Source organism: Protopterus annectens, chromosome 3.part0, assembly GCF_019279795.1.
Source record: "Protopterus annectens isolate FY-2018-M chromosome 3.part0, PAN1.0, whole genome shotgun sequence".
NCBI classification, from domain to species: Eukaryota; Metazoa; Chordata; order Ceratodontiformes; family Protopteridae; genus Protopterus; species Protopterus annectens.
This window is the reverse complement of record NC_056731.1, coordinates 653841600-653858773: the sequence shown is the minus strand read 5'-3', so window position 1 is coordinate 653858773 and position 17174 is coordinate 653841600. Positions and strand designations below refer to the sequence as shown.

The 17174-nt window shown below is 41.3% G+C and overlaps 1 protein-coding gene across 3 annotated transcripts in view; it reads left to right on the top strand.

Moving 5' to 3' along the window:
- The window catches only part of ANO10 (anoctamin 10), a 1956032-nt gene that overhangs the window by 1448823 nt on the left and 490035 nt on the right, over positions 1–17174 (top strand). The window lies entirely within an intron of this gene.

The window sequence follows — 17174 nt, the reverse complement described above, 5'->3', positions numbered from 1 at the left end:
TACCCAGGATCCTTCACTTGATGAGTCAGTATTGTTGGAACCTTTTGATTCCAACCCAAAGTCGTCCTGCGTGGTACCATGTGTTGACCTCCTCATCAGTCTTATGGCTCAACATGGAATGACCCTGATGTGGTGGAACCCATATGCCAAGAAAAGCAGACAGGATATTAGCAGCTCCAAAAGACAGGAAACATTACACCAAAGATCCCTCAGTAGATATTTTGCTGGTAGCAGGAGACAAGAAAAAGGAATTATCTAAGGAAAGTTCCTCTGTTTATCCTCCTAACAGGGGGTGTACAACGATTGACAGGTTTGGGAAATTGACTTACCTCAGTGACTTTTGCTCTTAGATCACTGAATTTATTTGGTTCATGTTGGTAAGTTCCAGAGAGATTTGGCAGTAACTATTTGAAATGTTGAGCTGCACTAGAGCAAGGCCTGAAATGCAGAGACTGAATGGCCAAAAGAAAGGATTTATATATACTAAGCCTGAGATGTAATTTTTCACAATATTCCCTTTTCTCTTAGGTATGGTGATTTTGAAGTGGGTATATGTAAGTTTGGGAGTGTGAGGGGCTGTTGTCCCACTTGGGGTGGGGGGTTCTCACTGTAAAAAGAAGTTTTAAGGAGAAGAGTGATTTTCGAGATTTACTGTTCTGTGTTTTTTTTTTTATTTTTAGGCACTCAGCACTTCAAGTGTAAACATTTCAACGGAATCAGTTGACCAGGGGATCTCCAAATCTCCCTTGGGTGTCATGCCTACAAATGTTCAGAAAATGGTGGACTCCCAGCTAACTAACCCACAGTCACCCACGAATGTAGCCATGTGACTGTTTTCCAAAGCAACTGATGGCATGACCAGGGCAGCAGACACTGGCATCACCATGCGCCTTCATGTCTGGATGCGTCCTTGCAACTTTGTGGAAGGCTTCAAGGCATCCTTCGTAAATGTCCGGTATGATGGGTCCATGCTTTTTAAACCCAAAGTTAAAAGCACACTTAACCAGGAGCCAGCAGGATGACAAGACATTCTCTGCAGTGGGAATCTATTTTTCCACTCCATAAAAATCCTTGTCTAACAATCAGAGGATGAGGAAAAAGATGTGGTTCACAGAGTTCTTACCATGATTCTCCTGGTGATAGACCTCCTTGTGGCAGTTGTGGAGGTAATTCAAATGGATGTCATCCTAGGAGAGATGTGGACCGCATAACCAGGGTTTCCATGGTCAGCGTTCCTAAACAGTTGCCCAATTGTTGCACTCTGCTGGCAGTTGGTGGCACTTGCCTTTGCACTCACAAGCCTGGCAAAGTGTAACCACAAATTTCTGAGGGCTAAATATAATTTCCAAGGACTATTCCATTCCTTTCCCCTTCTTCCTCAGAAAAAGAGGAATGTCCCCAATGTTCCACCCAATCAGTCAGAACCAGCAACAGTAGAAATTTCAAAACTGCTAGAAAACAAAACTCATTCAACCGGTTCCCCCAGACCTTTTAGAATCTGGAAGTCTACTCAAGGTTCTTTTTCAGAACCTCTGGATCTTAGTCAGTTTGTGAAACTGACAGAATTCCGGATGGTGACAATTCAGTCCATATTGAGTCTGCTGAGGAAAGATGATCAGATGTGCTCAATATATCTTCAGGACAATTGCTATTATGTAAAGATAAAGAAGCACTCCAGGAGATTCCTCCATTTCTGGCTGGGAGCCAGTCACTATCAGGTCAGAGCCTTGTCTTTCAGTCTCATCACAGCCCACAGGGTGTTCACCAAGATAATAGCAGTGGACAGCACACTTGCAACTGCTAGGGATCCAGGTTTTCCCCTACCTCGATGAATGGCTCCTAACTGGTATCTCTGAGCATTTGCTGCTATACCATCTGGATCTTTTGCTCCAGTTATTACTGAATTTAGGAATAATAGTAAATCGCCCCCAAGTGTCATCTTACACCAATCCAACAAATAGAATTTCTAGGATGATACCTCAGTGCCAGCCTACTGATCGCCAGCCTTCCCCATACCAGGGTTTTATCTTTACTTCTGGCTGCCATGTGGGTGCTTCATCATCCTTCACTTCCAGGTTGTTCTTGCATTTCTTAGGTCTAGTGGTATCCATTATAATGATGGTTCCAGTAGCCAGGTACCACATCATAGAGCTACAGTGGACCTTAACAGTACAGTGGTCTCAGAGCATTCACCTGTTGCATGCAAAGATTTGAATCACTCAGATCTGCAGACAGCACAGCGCCTGCTAGATAACTTACTCCTCAGTAACTGAGGGATGCTCATTCCACACAGACTTACCAGTACTGGTTATAACCATGGATGCATCCCTTCTGGGGGGGGGGGGCATTATGAACCGAGGATGGTCCAAGTTGCATGTTCACCCATATACACCAATCTTCACAGCAGTGTCTTTGAGATGAGGGCAGTTCTGCTAACTTTGCAGGCATTCCAGCATCTCTTCCCCAAGGGTCTGATGTCCATACAGATGGACAATATAGCAGTGGTGTGGTATAGCAACAAACAGAGAGTAACCCGTTCTTACCCTCTGAGTTGAGAGGCTATGAGAGTTTGGCAGAGGGTGATGTCTTCACACCTTTTTCTGACAGCAATGCACAACCTGTGGTCATTCATTGTTTTAGCGGACACATTGAGAAGGACTATCCTGACACCTCACGAGTGATCCCCAATCCAACAGTGGCAGCTTTGATTTTCTGTCACTGGGGCCTACCTTCCTGCAACCTCTTTGTTTCCTATCTTGGCAATCAATGCAACAGTTACTTTGCCTTGATCCCTCCACAGGACCAATCACCAAGGGATGCTGTGGTCTGCAATTGGCCCCCAGATCTCCTTTATGCTTTTCCCCCTTTACCGCTAATAAACAAGTCATTGCAAGGCCAGGGTGCTCCTTATTGCCCCTTATGTTTTCCTTCCCGTAGCCTTTACTAGTACATCCCCCATGGATGTTAGATCATTATTCAGATTTTCTAACTCTCCCATCTGGATTGCCTCCACTGGACCAGGAGTCCATGAAACTAACCACATGGTTTCTCCAGTTTTGACAATAGCCAGAGATGCCAGGCTTCCCACTACAGCTGTCAAGATTATATTAGCTTCTCAGAAGCCCACCACAAAAAAGGTATACCATATCAAATGGAAGAGGTTCTCTATCTGAGCCGCTTCCAAAGGATTGGACCGTTTCTTAGAGCCTGTTCCATCCTTCTTGGAATTTTTATCTGAACTTTTTGATAAAGGCTTCATTTATTCCATCATCAAAGTTCAACTGGCAGCAATGTCGAACTTCCACATCAGCCATATTGACACTTCATTAACTTCCTTAAAAATCTGTAAAACTTTTTTGAGAGAAACGTTTCTTTTACAACCCCCTATCAGAGACTCGGTTCTCCCATCTTCAGGCTCTAACTTAATTCCCTTTTGAAACTGCAGCCACAGTAGATCTTAAGTTCTTGACTTGGAAAACAATTTTTCTGGGGGCAGTTATGTCAACCAAGCAAATTTCAGAGTTACAGGCACTTTCATGCAAACCTCCCTGTCTGATTTACCACAAGGGCAGAGTTTCTCTGTGAGCTAATGGGTCCGTTCTCCCTAAGGTGGCATCCAAAGCAAACTTAAATCATTCAGTAAACGTACTAGTGTTTTCTCCTAGATATTGAAACAAAGAGGAATACATTTTATATGTTAGATATTCATCACCAACTCAGGTTCTGCCTTCATAAAATTAAACAGTTCAGAAAATCTGATTTGTTGTTTATTGCATTTTCAATGCCAAAATTAGGTAAAGCTGCTGTTAACACAAAACACACTAAATATTGTACAACAAAGTAGAAACAAAGCACCTTTAAACTATGAGAGTAACCAAACAGGTGACAACAATTAAAGTAATGTTTTTGTTTTTAATAACAGTTTTAGTATGATAGGTACATAGGAAATTTGTCATGTGGTTTAATTAATTATTAGTGTTACACGGCTGTTGTTTAATTGTTTGCTTTATTAACTAGATAAGTTGCTTGAAGTATGTGTGTATAATGTATATATATATATATATTTATATATATATATATATATACATATATACATATATATATATATATATATATATATATATATATATATATATATATATATATATATATATATATATACATAGTGATGATTTGGTATCAGAAATCACTCTGATGATGCCCAGAGTATGCTGAGGGATGAAAGCAATACTTTTTTTGTGAATAAAGATGTCACCTGTTTGGTTACTCTCGTAGTTCAAAGCTGCTGCTAAAGTTACCCTTTCAGGACAGTTGTCAGATAGCATTTCTTTTGTTTATAACAAAATGAACTTGGCTGAACAATGAAAACCTAAGGCTGTTTCATCTTGAGCAATGTCTAATTCAACGGCTTCTTCTAGAGGGCTTCCTATTGTCGACATTTGTGCTGCAATGATTTGGCACACAGACCATACATAAGATCATAGGAGGTTACTAGTTAATGACCTTAGAGCCCTTACAAGCCTAGCCAAGTTTTACCCTTATTTCCATGATCAGCACCTTTCACCTCTGTCCAAGAGGGACATAGGTGGAACCCCTGGGGTGAATTTATGGTTACCCATCCAATCATCCAGATTGCTTTTCAAGAGTTCCAGTGAGGTGCTCTGCTTGGCATGAAGCAAGAGTCTGTTCCATAGATGTGGTAACCTCTGAGAGACAAGTCTGTCCCTCCAGCAGGTTCTGTTAATGTCACATACCAGGTTAAGACCATTAGAGCGAGTAACCCATGTACCATTTGACTTATGGGTATGCAGCATTCCCAGTAAAGCAGGGTCAAAGATTACCCAAGGCAGAGATTGCCTCTGAGTAGTTTGTATGAAACAGAATAAACTGACCGTGATTTCAGATGATCCTCATAGGACAGATGCTGAAGACCTTGAATTTTCCTTGTGAGGAAACTTTGTGGTCTCTCCAATTGCTGCAGGTGCTTGGAAAGTACATACTAAAAGGGGCGTTGCACTCAATTATTGGCCTGATAAGGGAAGAGTGCTGGGAGGTTATAACTTCTTTATTTTTCTGGAGGCAATGCCCTTATTGATGAGATGAGCAATAAAGAATGCCCTTCTTACCACTGTGGAGACAAGGTGATCAAAAGTAAGGCTGCTGTTAACCTGTATGTCCAGGTCTCTCACCACTGAGTGCATACTTAGGGTGTTGTTATTGATGTGGTATTTGGCAGGAACATCACTCTTACCGAAAGGGGTGATAATACATTTTTTGTATTAAGTTTAAGGCCATGACTTTGGCACCAGTCATTTGTTTGTGTAAGACCGTCTTGTAGGATGTTTCCATCATTTGGAGATTCTATGACTGCTGTCAGTTTGCAGTCATCAGCAAACTTTGTCAGCCACAGACCTTTAGTTTTAGTTTGCACTTCAGAACAATAGATTCCAAACAGTAGAGGTACCAGCACTGATTCCTGTGGAACCCCACTGGTTACAGGTCTGCTGTTGGAGGTGAATTCCCCTATTTTGACTATATGGGTTCTATCAGTGAGGCAGTTAGCGACCCATCTGATGATATATGGGTTGACCAAGTTGGATGAGTTTGTCAATTATGCCTGGGTGGAGGATAGTGTCAAAAGCCTTGGCTAAGTCTAGGTAGGCTGTATGCACAGATTTCCTATCCTCAAAGGCCATGTCCTTGTTGATAAGGTTCATGATGGTTCTCACCATGGCCTTGCAGATAAGGCTAGTCAGGCTAATAGGTCTGTAGTTCCTGGGATCAGTGGAAGCACCACCTTTGTACAAGGGGATAATGGTGGCCTTTTTCCATTCAGTTGGGACAAAGCCCCAGTGCTTAAACTGTAATTGAAAAGAGTACCCAGTGGCATTGCTAATTCTTGTTTGAGCCCATGTAGGATGCAGCCTAGGATGTTATCAGGTCCCATGGATGCTGTGTTTTTGACCTTAAATAGGGAATTCATGACCTGTTCTTTAGAGATACAGAGTAGAGGACAGCTGGTAGGGATATCTTCGGGTAAGTGTGGCTGGGAAAGGGGAGTGGAGTTTTCACAGAAACTGTTGGCTAACAGGTTAGCAGTGTCCACAGGCTCTGTATATGTGGTATCATTAACTACCAGTTCGGCACAAATTTGAGTCTTTCTTTTTAGGTTATGGATGTAACTAAAGAATGCCTTATGGTTGTCCTTAGTTGAGGAAGCTAATTTGGATTTGTAGTTGGCTTTGGAGGACTTCACAATGAGTCTTATTTGCTTGTTTAAGCTGAGGAGGAAGTGTTTCCAGTTTGGGGCCCACTCCCTCTTACTCTTAGATAGCAATTTCTTCCTCTTATTGTAAAGCCTGTTAATGGCATTTGTCCACTAGACGGGTTTGCTCTTCCTTGAGGAGCTTGTTTTGGGCCTATCAGGTATGGCCGAGTCAATGCAGTTGTTCAAGTGTTTGTATAAAGCATTTGTGTAGAACTCGGCATAGCTGCCAGATCCATCTGAGGGAGGAGGTGCAGTGAAGCTATTTATACCATCCCATAAAAGGTTATAATCTGCTTTAAGAAGTTTTTTAATTTAGTTTGTGCTACGGGAGGGTCAGGTGTCATAGTAATTTTGAATGAGACTGATTTATGGTCAGATCTCACCAGGGAAAACCACACACTGGCAGTGCTACAGTGGTCCCCCATATTTGGTAAGCACCAGATCCAGGATATTGGCATCCCTTGAGGGGGTGTCAACTATCGGATCCAGGGCATTGGATACGTTTGTATCTCATTATAAACTAAAATCTAGATCACACTCTTCGTTTGGTTCCACCATCCTCAGGAACATCCTTCCTTGATACCACCCAGATAGACCACTTTGGAATCTATCCCATGTATTGAATTGGATGAAAATAGATGACATTGGATAGGAAAGTTATATATTTACCATAACAATAGATCCATGCTGTCTGATTTTCATCACGTTCAACCTTCCTCCCTCCTTCCCCCTTTCCAAATTGACATTTATGACTTTGGAGTGACTAGGTGGTTGTTACTCAACTCCCTGTCTGTGAACAATCCTGTTCAGACTGTTGTCTTCTCTCCCTCTCTTTATCTTAGTTGCAAAACTTTATCGTATTTACACTGTTGTTAGCTATTTGTTTTAGATGGAGACAAACTTGATATGAGGCATTAGAGTGCAGTGCAAGAAATTATGTGTAGGCAAGGATCAGTGTCCTGAAACCAAAGAAGCTTTAAAATTGGTGCCAAGGCCATATCCAGTTGGATCTGACAACCCACGTGTTGAACCAGACGAATGTCAGACATTTGTGGATCTATCGTTATGGTAAGTACATAAGTTTTGTTTCTTATGCAGTATTTCTGGATCCTGTATGTTTTCTTTTACATTAGAGCTTTTACCCTTCTGAGAACTGGGCAGAGGTAGCAGTGAGCAGTGCACTCTGGGATAGAAACAGGGTTGGCGACTTTAGAAAGTTGTATTTAACAAGTCGTCCTGATGCCAGGGGCATGAGTCCTGAATGTTATTGAATGTTATTGCAGAAGGGCCTCTTCTTATGATGATTACCGACAACTGCTTTATCTTACACAGTGGTTTTAATTTATGGTAAAATTGAGGAACTGCATCTTTATTTAAAATGCACAGTAAGACGCTGTCCGGTTCGATTCTCAACTAGAGCGTCTTCTGCGTGGAGACATGCATGAATGGACGTACCTTCGTTGAAGGTTCTGCGTCAGGCCTGGCAAGCCGGTATGTAAAAATCAACTGCCAATCATTAGCGGACCGGAGTTCCGCTGTGGCGACCCCTAACCGGGAAAAAGCCGAAAGACACAAACAAACATATTAATATTCAAGTGGATTTATTTTATTTTATGGGGCTGCTACAGTTTTCACAGTGTTATAGCTAGCTCTCTTTGTCACAGCCAGGACATCAAGCATTTCACCTGTACCTCTAAACCCACAAATAGACTGGTACAGCCTTTAACAGTGACATTATGTCTTCTCTGATTTCTAAGCTTTGAACTCATTTCTCCATAGATAGCTTTGATTTTGAATCGTACAAGGATAAAATAAGAATGTGAGGTAATATTTGGCAATGGAAAACCCCATATGAAAATAAGTTCCTTGAAAATATTTTTCTTTCTTCAAAATCTAACTGCTATGCTAGTTTGTACAAACTACACTGGTTTATTTGGCAGGATATATTGCAATGTTAAGCACCAGCAAAAAACAGTGTTTTATATATAGGATCAAATTACATGCACAAGGAGAACCATTGAGCATAACCAAAACTCAAACTATTGATTATCTTGCCAGAAAATTACCTGTCCCTCACATTTATTTACACATGGCTTTTATGCAATATGCTGTCGTCGTCCCCCCCCCCCGCACTTCCTTCCCTACTACCAGGATATTGCTACAGTCCACCAGCATGTTAACAGTAAGCAGAGAATAATGCTTTTATGCTGTATGCTACTTCTTATTTCTTCGTTTCCCTCCTGCTGTACTTCTGCAGCGTATCAGCAATTAATTCATTTATTGACAAATTATTGTTTTTGTATTTTTGCATCTCTCTACTGTCTTCGCCCCATAATTCTCATTTTCCACATCTTGCATGGCATTTGCCGCCTTTGCTAATGTCAGAGTCGTCATCCTTTACAAGAGTACTGCCTGTTTCCAGCTTTGCTTTTGCAAACATGCAGTGGGAAGAGACAGCTGGCAAGTCATTTTCAGAGCTGAAGACAGCTGATGTTATAGTCCCTTCATTTAGACCATGCAGGGTTGTTTTTGCTATTTGAAGAACAAAATAGCAAAACCAGAAATAGAACTCAGCAAATATATTTAATCATTTGCAAATTTAAAGTCAGAAGTATCCTTACTGCCTTTTCCATTTTCTAAGTAGCAAGTTAGGCTGTTTTTTTTTCCCCTAAGCATGAAGGATAAATAAGCCTCTCAAAGTACGTAATAAATCTTTGCTAAGGCATTCAAAGCTGCATGCATTTTCAGCGTGATATGCTTTTCTCTGAATATATTTGCATAAAAATATTCTCTTCGGTTCATATTAGAGAAAGCTGCTTAATCAGTGTATAATGAGCTTATCTACAGCATGGTTTCCATACTTGTCCTTATTCGTACTGCCTGTGAATATACAATATGGGGTTTGCATAGATTGTCATGGATTGCATTATGTATCGTTTGCATCACCAGACAAGATTTATGTCTTGGAATGTCAGGATAATCTTGATATTTCCCTTACTCAAAACCTCTAGCCATGAGGCAGTGAAATAAATTACTTGTTTTTTGACCTTGTCTGTAGAATTCCATATAAACAGTCACAGTTTTGGTAGCCTTTAGTAAGTGTTGTGAAGAAAAAGTGTATGTAGATTGAATTTAATGAGTTTTTCATGAACTGCTTAATCTTGTATTAAGATTTACATATTTTAAACTAATCCAGTTGCAATTTTTTTCTAGTTGGTTATCTTCCCTACTATGAAAGCAACATCTGTCTCTTTTCATGGAACTGGAAAACTGGACAAGCTTTAACATTTTAATGCATTCTTTCTGCCCGTGTTTCATGCTTGCCTCCAACTTTTTAATGTAATTTGTATAAACAGTAAAAAAATGGGATAGCTATGTCACCCAGTAGCGCAGAAGATAGTACTGACATTTTTTGTGTGGTAATTGTAATGTTAAAACTGATGGAATTGTATTCCAAACAATGTAGTCTGCAAGTCATTGTAGGGAGTACATTAAAAGCTGGCCCCTGCAGCATCAGTTGTGTATTCACATTATTTTGCAGGAAATATCACATTTTTGAAGGCTTCTTTGAAAAATGTTCTCATTTTGAGTCATGTTTGCAGACTGGAACTTACTCTGACTGTAGAATAATTCATCAGTCTGGTGGCCTTCACTTAAAGATGTTTTAAAGCTGACTGTTAGGGTTAAGGCTGTGAGCTGTAGTTCCTGCAGTACAGGGTTTAATACGCTCATCCGTCATTTGCCTACTGTCTGAGATTGAGCAAGTCACTTAAGTATACTGTACACCCAGGGTACCTCTGTCCGGTGGGCCTGACTGGTTAACAAATAGGCATTATTATTATTTGTTATTATTATTAGATTGGAAGTTAGAATTCACCAGAAGGAATTCACCAAATTTCCTTCACTGGTACTTTATTGTAAACATCCCCTTAACTCCAAAATCATCTGAAACAATAAAATCTTCCCACAAAGATACAATATTTTTGGATATGTTGTTTGAAGCAGTGACATAGAGTGTTTCTTATTTCCTCTTTTTTGCACTTCCAGAGACTTATGTTCCCTCTTCAAGCAAGGTTTAGTAGATTACGTTGCACGGAATTGTTCTTCACTAACTACCCTTACTGATATTTTACTGCTGCTGTGAGGTGCCTGTGGTCAGACACCTAGGGTGAAACAGTTGACATAATTCATGAAGCAGTCCTGCTGATCACTGACTTTAATATGTCTAATCCGATGAACTGCTGAACACATTTCAAGAAATCCAGTGACAAGATAACCAAGTTATAGAGACCTAGCATGGTCAGACTTCATATTTTGTAAAGAATTGATTGATCATGCTTTTTTTTTACAGGGTTGTCTATTACAGGACAAATGCACATTTACTGGTGGAAGTAATGGAAAAAAAATCTTCATTCAAATATTAATATCATTGTTAGCATTATCACATGGGGTCCTGACTGTGACACAGACATACTGGATGATATTAAGTGGGGATGAGGAGTGACAAGGCAGAATTTACCTGTTTGTCTGTCTCTCTCTCTCTCTTGGGGGGGGGTTGAGAGGGCATGCCTAGAATGCAAACTCCATTACCATTTTTCATTGAGAACCAGATATTGAATGGAGACAGTTACCTACAAGGTAGGGGGAAGAACCTTCTGATGAACTGTGTCATTTATGAAAGAACAGTAAGGGCCCATTGCACATCCACACCATGGAAGAATATGATCATGTACCACAGAAATACCATAGCTAAGTGAAAAATCCCTGCTTTCTACCATGTTATGGTGATACAACTCCTAGTGTTTGACTCTCACCCAGAGGGGAATGACGGTGTTGCCCCTGGTGGAACGAAAGGGCCAATAATTCATTTGAGGAGGGGAGGCATGATGGTCAGGAAAGCAGTCAGGAGAAAAGAAAACCTATAAAGTAACTCACTCTCTCTCTCTTTCTAGATAGCTAGCTACAGATACATTTATAGATACAGCACTATAGATATATCAGTATCATAAATGGCAGTTTGCAAAGGTAATTCAAAGGTAAACATGAAGGAAATGCAGTTTTCAGGCTTATGTATTGATATATACAGACATTTAAAAGTGAAATGCAGTAAAAATCAGTGTAACCCACAGTAGTATATATGCCTTAGAAAGATATTGCAGTTATGCACCGATGTTACAATGAATAGTCTTAGCATTCTGCCTTATATTTAGTAATTCATCAAACTTTCCAGAGATTAGAGAAGAAGATAGTATATGAAATACTACACTGCAGTCTCCGCTGGCTAGTACGTCCATTTCTGTGACAAAAGCAGCACCCATGTGAGTACAGCAGATACAGGGGCAGTGGTTAAATGTATATTAATGTTGAAGTGGTCACTACTTGCAACACAGGAGCTACCCAGGGTAATAGTTCATATTTAGTAGTACTGTTTTCATCAAGAAATTGACATATTACCCAGTGATCACTTCAGCACAGTAATTTCATTTTTACTTCAGCTGAATATAAACTATTAAAAGCAAGACAGAATGCTAGGGACTACTGTTACAGATAGCACCAATTGACTCTTGCCATTTTTGTAAGGTGGGCTGCACCAATGTTTGATGGTTAATTTGTCTTTAAGAATTAAAAACAGAAAATAGTAGTCATATACTTGAGCTTTAGATCTCACTGAAATTTGGAAATTCCAGTATTTACTGTAACTGACTTGCTTTTTCAATGAGGAGAAGCCTAGAGAGGAAATCAAAAGTAAATTTAGGACTCCCGAGTCCCCACACTTAAGTAAGATATATTACTGTTATGCATTTTGTTTATTTAAACAATTATGCAGTTTTTTAAGTCCCCGCCGCTTGCCCAAAAGCTGGCCATTGAGTGCTCTGAATCTGCTCTTATTGCTTTATTTTATTTACTGTCCCTGGTGCTAGCCCCCCCAAGGGCTGAGACTGCACCATTGGTGGTTTTGGAAGGGGAGGTGGTTCGAATTGGTGCATATGACAGTGTTGCATGCACTGCCCTGTACAGTGCAGGCTTTTTTATATACCATAACTAGACAGAACTATTGGCACTTTGGTTATCCCAAGTTCCCACTTTCAATGCTATAGTCATAATGGCAGTCTGTCGCATTTATGACAACATCTCCATCAAAAGGGACTCCCTCCTGGAGTGGATGAACTGGCAAAAAGCACCCCACCACAGAGCTATTTCAGTACCGGAACCTGTAATTAAAGTAGGTTATCTGAGTAAATTCCTCTGTTATGGCTGAGTGTGGTTATGAAATTCTTTCTGAGCATGCATGTCAGAATTGGATGAATATAACTCACATTGCCCTTCTTGTATGCAGGTGGTGCCTTATTTTCACGCAGTTAAACTTTTTCCTTTGATTGTGAGGGTATTTCTGCTTGTGTTAGAGGTGAGAGCTGAGGCTCTTTGGAACACACTTTTTGAGGAGTTATTTTTGCCATAACTGCTATTGGTACTATAAAGGTGGGTCAAATTTTATAGAGAGGAGATCAGAGCACTATCCCCCAGCTTCTTGTATTTGGTTGGTTGCTCGCTCAGCATTTCTCCAGGTGGATCATTAAGTATTTTTATTTATACAGTCATTCATTTCATTTGAATTTAACTTTATTTTATTAAGCAAGTTAGTGAATTGGACCATTGAGACCCATTTGGTGCTTTTCTCCCCGGGTCTCCACTGAAAACTTGTTCCAGGCCCAGTCGGACATTACTGGGTAAACAAATGTAAAATTAATTAATTAATTTCAAGCTACAACCAAGTTACAGAGAATGAAAGAATTATAATAGCAATATTTTTTTATTTTGCTTTACATTTGCTAACTGGGTAGGTACACTGATTTGAAGACTGTTTTCAGATATGATAGGACAGTGATATTCAGCTAAACAAAACAATAATATGATGCAGTAATGTACACACAGCAACAATACACAAAGGTTAGTTCATAGGTGTGCACATACCTCTCAGTTGTACAGATTTTCGCCTTATATTTTTGGTCTGTTTTTCATAAAATTGTGGCTTTCTGGCAAATCATTAAAGATTGAAATTAAAAAATAATGACAGACATTTGGGTTTTAGACTTCGTACCCTTCAGAAAATTCATGTGAATGCAAAACCTGTCATTCTATTAACTTTCTAAGTTTGTAAGAGCAATATTTCAACATTGTCCCTATTTGTACCACTTTTTTATGGTTTTGTCCAGATTTCTTACTCTAAGAGGTTGAGAAGTATGGGTGTGTACTAGGATAATGGCCCTGGAGCTTTTACAAGCCTAGCCCATAAAAGTGCCAGGCATCGTGCCACTTGACGTTAGTTCCCAGTGCCTCTATCAATTAGAGCCACTGGAGTGATCCACGGGGTAAACTTTCTATTACCCATCCACTCATCAAGATTTCTCTTGAAGAAGGACAGCCAGGTGCTCTGCTTGACATGTATGGGAAGTCTGTTCCAGAGCATGGGCAGTCTCTGGGTGAGGAACCTGTCCCTCCAGCATGTTCTGTTGATTGAGGTAATGAGGTTGAGATCTCTGAAGCGTGTGGTGTGGAGGGATTGGGATTTCTTTACATGTAGCATTTGTAACAGAGCTGGGTCAGACATGGCTTTGTAAGTCAAGCAGAGATCACCTCTAAGTAGGTGATATGAGACAGAGAATAACTGGAGTCTTTTGAGTCTGTCCCTGCAGGACATGTGTTTAATGCCTAGGATCCTCTTTGTGAGGTGCTTCTGTGGCCTCTTCAGTTGTTGCAGGTGTCTAGTGAGGTACATGCCAAATGGGGTATTATACTTGATGATTGGTCTAATGAGGGAACAGTAGAGAGAGAGACTATAACTTCTTTCTTCCTGGATGCAAAACCCTTGGTAATGAGATGTGCCACATAGAAGGACTTTCTCACCGCAGTGGCAATGTGGTGGTCAAAGGAGAGGTTGCTGACAACCTGCATCCCCAAATCTCTTATAATGCTTTCAGTGTTTAGTGTGCTCCCATTGATGTGGTAATTAGTGGGAACTGAGTTTTTACCAAAGGGGATGACGACGCATTTTTTTGATATTAAGCTTAAGGCCATGGTTTCGACACCAGTCATTGCTTTCAGTGAGGCCTTTCTATAGGATGTCTGCATCACTTGGGGAGTTAATAAAGGCTCACAGCTTGCAGTCGTCTGTGAACTTGGTCAGCCAGAGTCCCTTTGTGTTGGCCTGGACTTCTGAGAAGTAGACCCAGGACCTTTCCCTGTGGCACTCCACTCATGAGTGGTCGGCAGTCTGTTTTGAGTCCGCTACTTTCACACTGTGTGTTCTATCTGTGTTCTGTCTGTGAGCCAGTTTGCAACCCACCTAGTGGTATAGGGGTTGATGCCTAGTTTGGTGAGTTTATCAGTAATTTTTGAGTGAGGAATGCTATCAAAGGCCTTGGCCAGATCAAGGTAGGCTGTATGCACTGCCATACCTTCATCCACAGCCCTGGTGACTGACTCAAAGAAGTCAATCAGGTTGAGCAGGCATGATCTCCCTTTCACAAAGCCAAATTGCATGGGGTCTAGGGTTTGGAGATTTCCTGTATCTTTGTTAATCACTTCCATAATAATGCACTCCATAGCTTTACATATTAGACTCATCAGGCTAATGGGGTGATAATTCCCAGAGCCTGTAGTCGCTCCACCTTTATGGAGAGGGATGACTGTTGCAGTGTGCCATTCAGTAGGGACAAAGCCTGAGGTGAGACTGTGACTGAACAGGGCAAACAGGTGTGCTGCCAGTTCGCTTTGTAGTTCATATAAAACACAGCCAGGGATATTATCGGGTCCCATGGAAGCTATATTATTGGCCTTGGACAATGCAGCTTTAACCTGTGCTGAAGTAATGCTGGGTGCCTGTCATTCTTCTGGTATTGTGATTGGTCCTTTGGGGGGGAGGGGTAAAGTTGGCACTGAATCTGTCAGCCAGTATGTTGGCAATATCTGGAGTAACTCAGAACAAATCTGAGTATTGACATGGAGGTTCTTGATATAGCTATAGAAGGCTTTTTGATTGTTTTTAGTGTCTGGCGCAATTCTGCCTTCATAGCTGGCTTTAGAGGATTTGATGAGGGATCTCAACTTTTTGTTGAGGCTAATAAAGGAGTTTTTCCAGTCTTGCAACTTCATCTTTTTCTGCAACACTTTCTTCCTTCTGTTGTAGAGTTTATTAATGGCAGGGGACCACAAGATTGGCTTCCTTTTTTTTTTGAGGAGAGTGCCTTGGTTCTACTGGGTATGGCTAGTTCCATTCATTTATGTACATGTTCGTACAGTGCATTCGGTATATGATTCAGCAGTCATGCAGCTATTTTCCATTGGCACGGGTGCCATGAAGTTGGCCACCTCTGTTTTTAGGAGTCCAAAGTCAGCTTTGCAGAAGTTTTTCAAGGTGGTTACCTTTGCGGGGGGTGTGGGTGAGATGTGGATTTCCATGGTGATTAGTTTATGGTCGGATCTGACCAGGGAGAGATTGACTATTGTTGTAGAGCAACAGTTGCCCTTGTTAGAAATAACCAGGTCAAGGATGTTGCTTCCTCTAGTGATTGTCAGAATGAGCTGGTCCATGGCACTGGAATTGATGAATTCCAGGAAGCATTGGGCCAGTGTATTGGTGCTTGAATAGTTTTCCCAGTTGATGGAGGGGTAGTTGAAGTCTCTTAGTAAGGGAGTGTTGGGTTGGACCTTGATAGATTCCAGGGTGCTTAGGAACGTGGAGTGAGAGTCTAGGGACATGGTTGGGGACCTATAACAGGTTATGACCTGGATCGCCATCTTACCCAATGTTAGTTGTACCTGAAGTATCTCAGATACGTTATGCTGGGCTACTAGTCTGGAGGTGTGCATATCCTTTATAAATATGGAGACACCACCGCCTTTGGAGTTTGGTCCATATTTCAGGGCCGAAAGGTGTGGAATGAGTTATAGCATGGTACCGCAGGGGTGCTTTCTGCCACTTTAAACTAGGTCTCGATTACAGTACAAATGTCGATGTTCTCCTTTTTGAAGAGTGCTTCGAGTGAGTGCATCTTGAGATTTAGACTTCTAGCGTTGAGCAGCATGACCCCCAGATTGCATTTATTTATAGTTGTTACGGTGGTAATTTGGTCTTTGGAACACCGCCTAAAAAGGTACTATAGTGGTGGCAAGAGCCTTAGCTAGTACTCGGAAACCCCAGGGGTGGCAGATGCAGGCATTGAGGTCTGTCAATCATGTCATCTCAAGCAGACCGATACTGGATCCCCTTATAATGACACCAGAAACTTAGCCAGTTGTTGAAGTCAATCATCTTTGTTTGTACTGTGGTATCATTCTGGGTGATGGTAGGATACTGCTCAGAGCTATTGTCATACCTGCCTGGGCCACATAATCCGAGAGCTCCACCTTGTCTCTTTTCATGTAGTTCAGGGAGGTGCATCTCAGGTCATTCACACCCCTATAGACAATGACAGAGTCATACTTGTACTTGTTGTGGAGTGACTTGAGTGCGTGTGTTATGTATCGGATTCTGGCACCTGATAGACAGCTGACTGTTACCTTCTCCTTATTCAGCGTAGTGAGTGGGGCATCTGTGTGCCTCACTGTTGAGTCACCTATGATTGGTGTATTGGGCAAGGTGTTTAACCTTAGGGGCTTAGGTTGAGGGGCACACTGTGGAGGTGAGCTACGTGTCCTGTTGTTTGTGCTGTGTTGTGATGTTCCAGTGCATTTCTGTCTTGGAGGTCTCTGCTGTTTGGGTAAATTTCTATTGAGAGCCTCCGTGAAGGTGGGTGTGTGGTATGTGTTTTTATGTGAGAGCTGTGATAGTTGGTGTTCTGGAGGGCTATGTGTTCCATGTGGTGTGGTGCAGGTGTTGACCTTCTCCTCTTGACCAGCTAGTCTG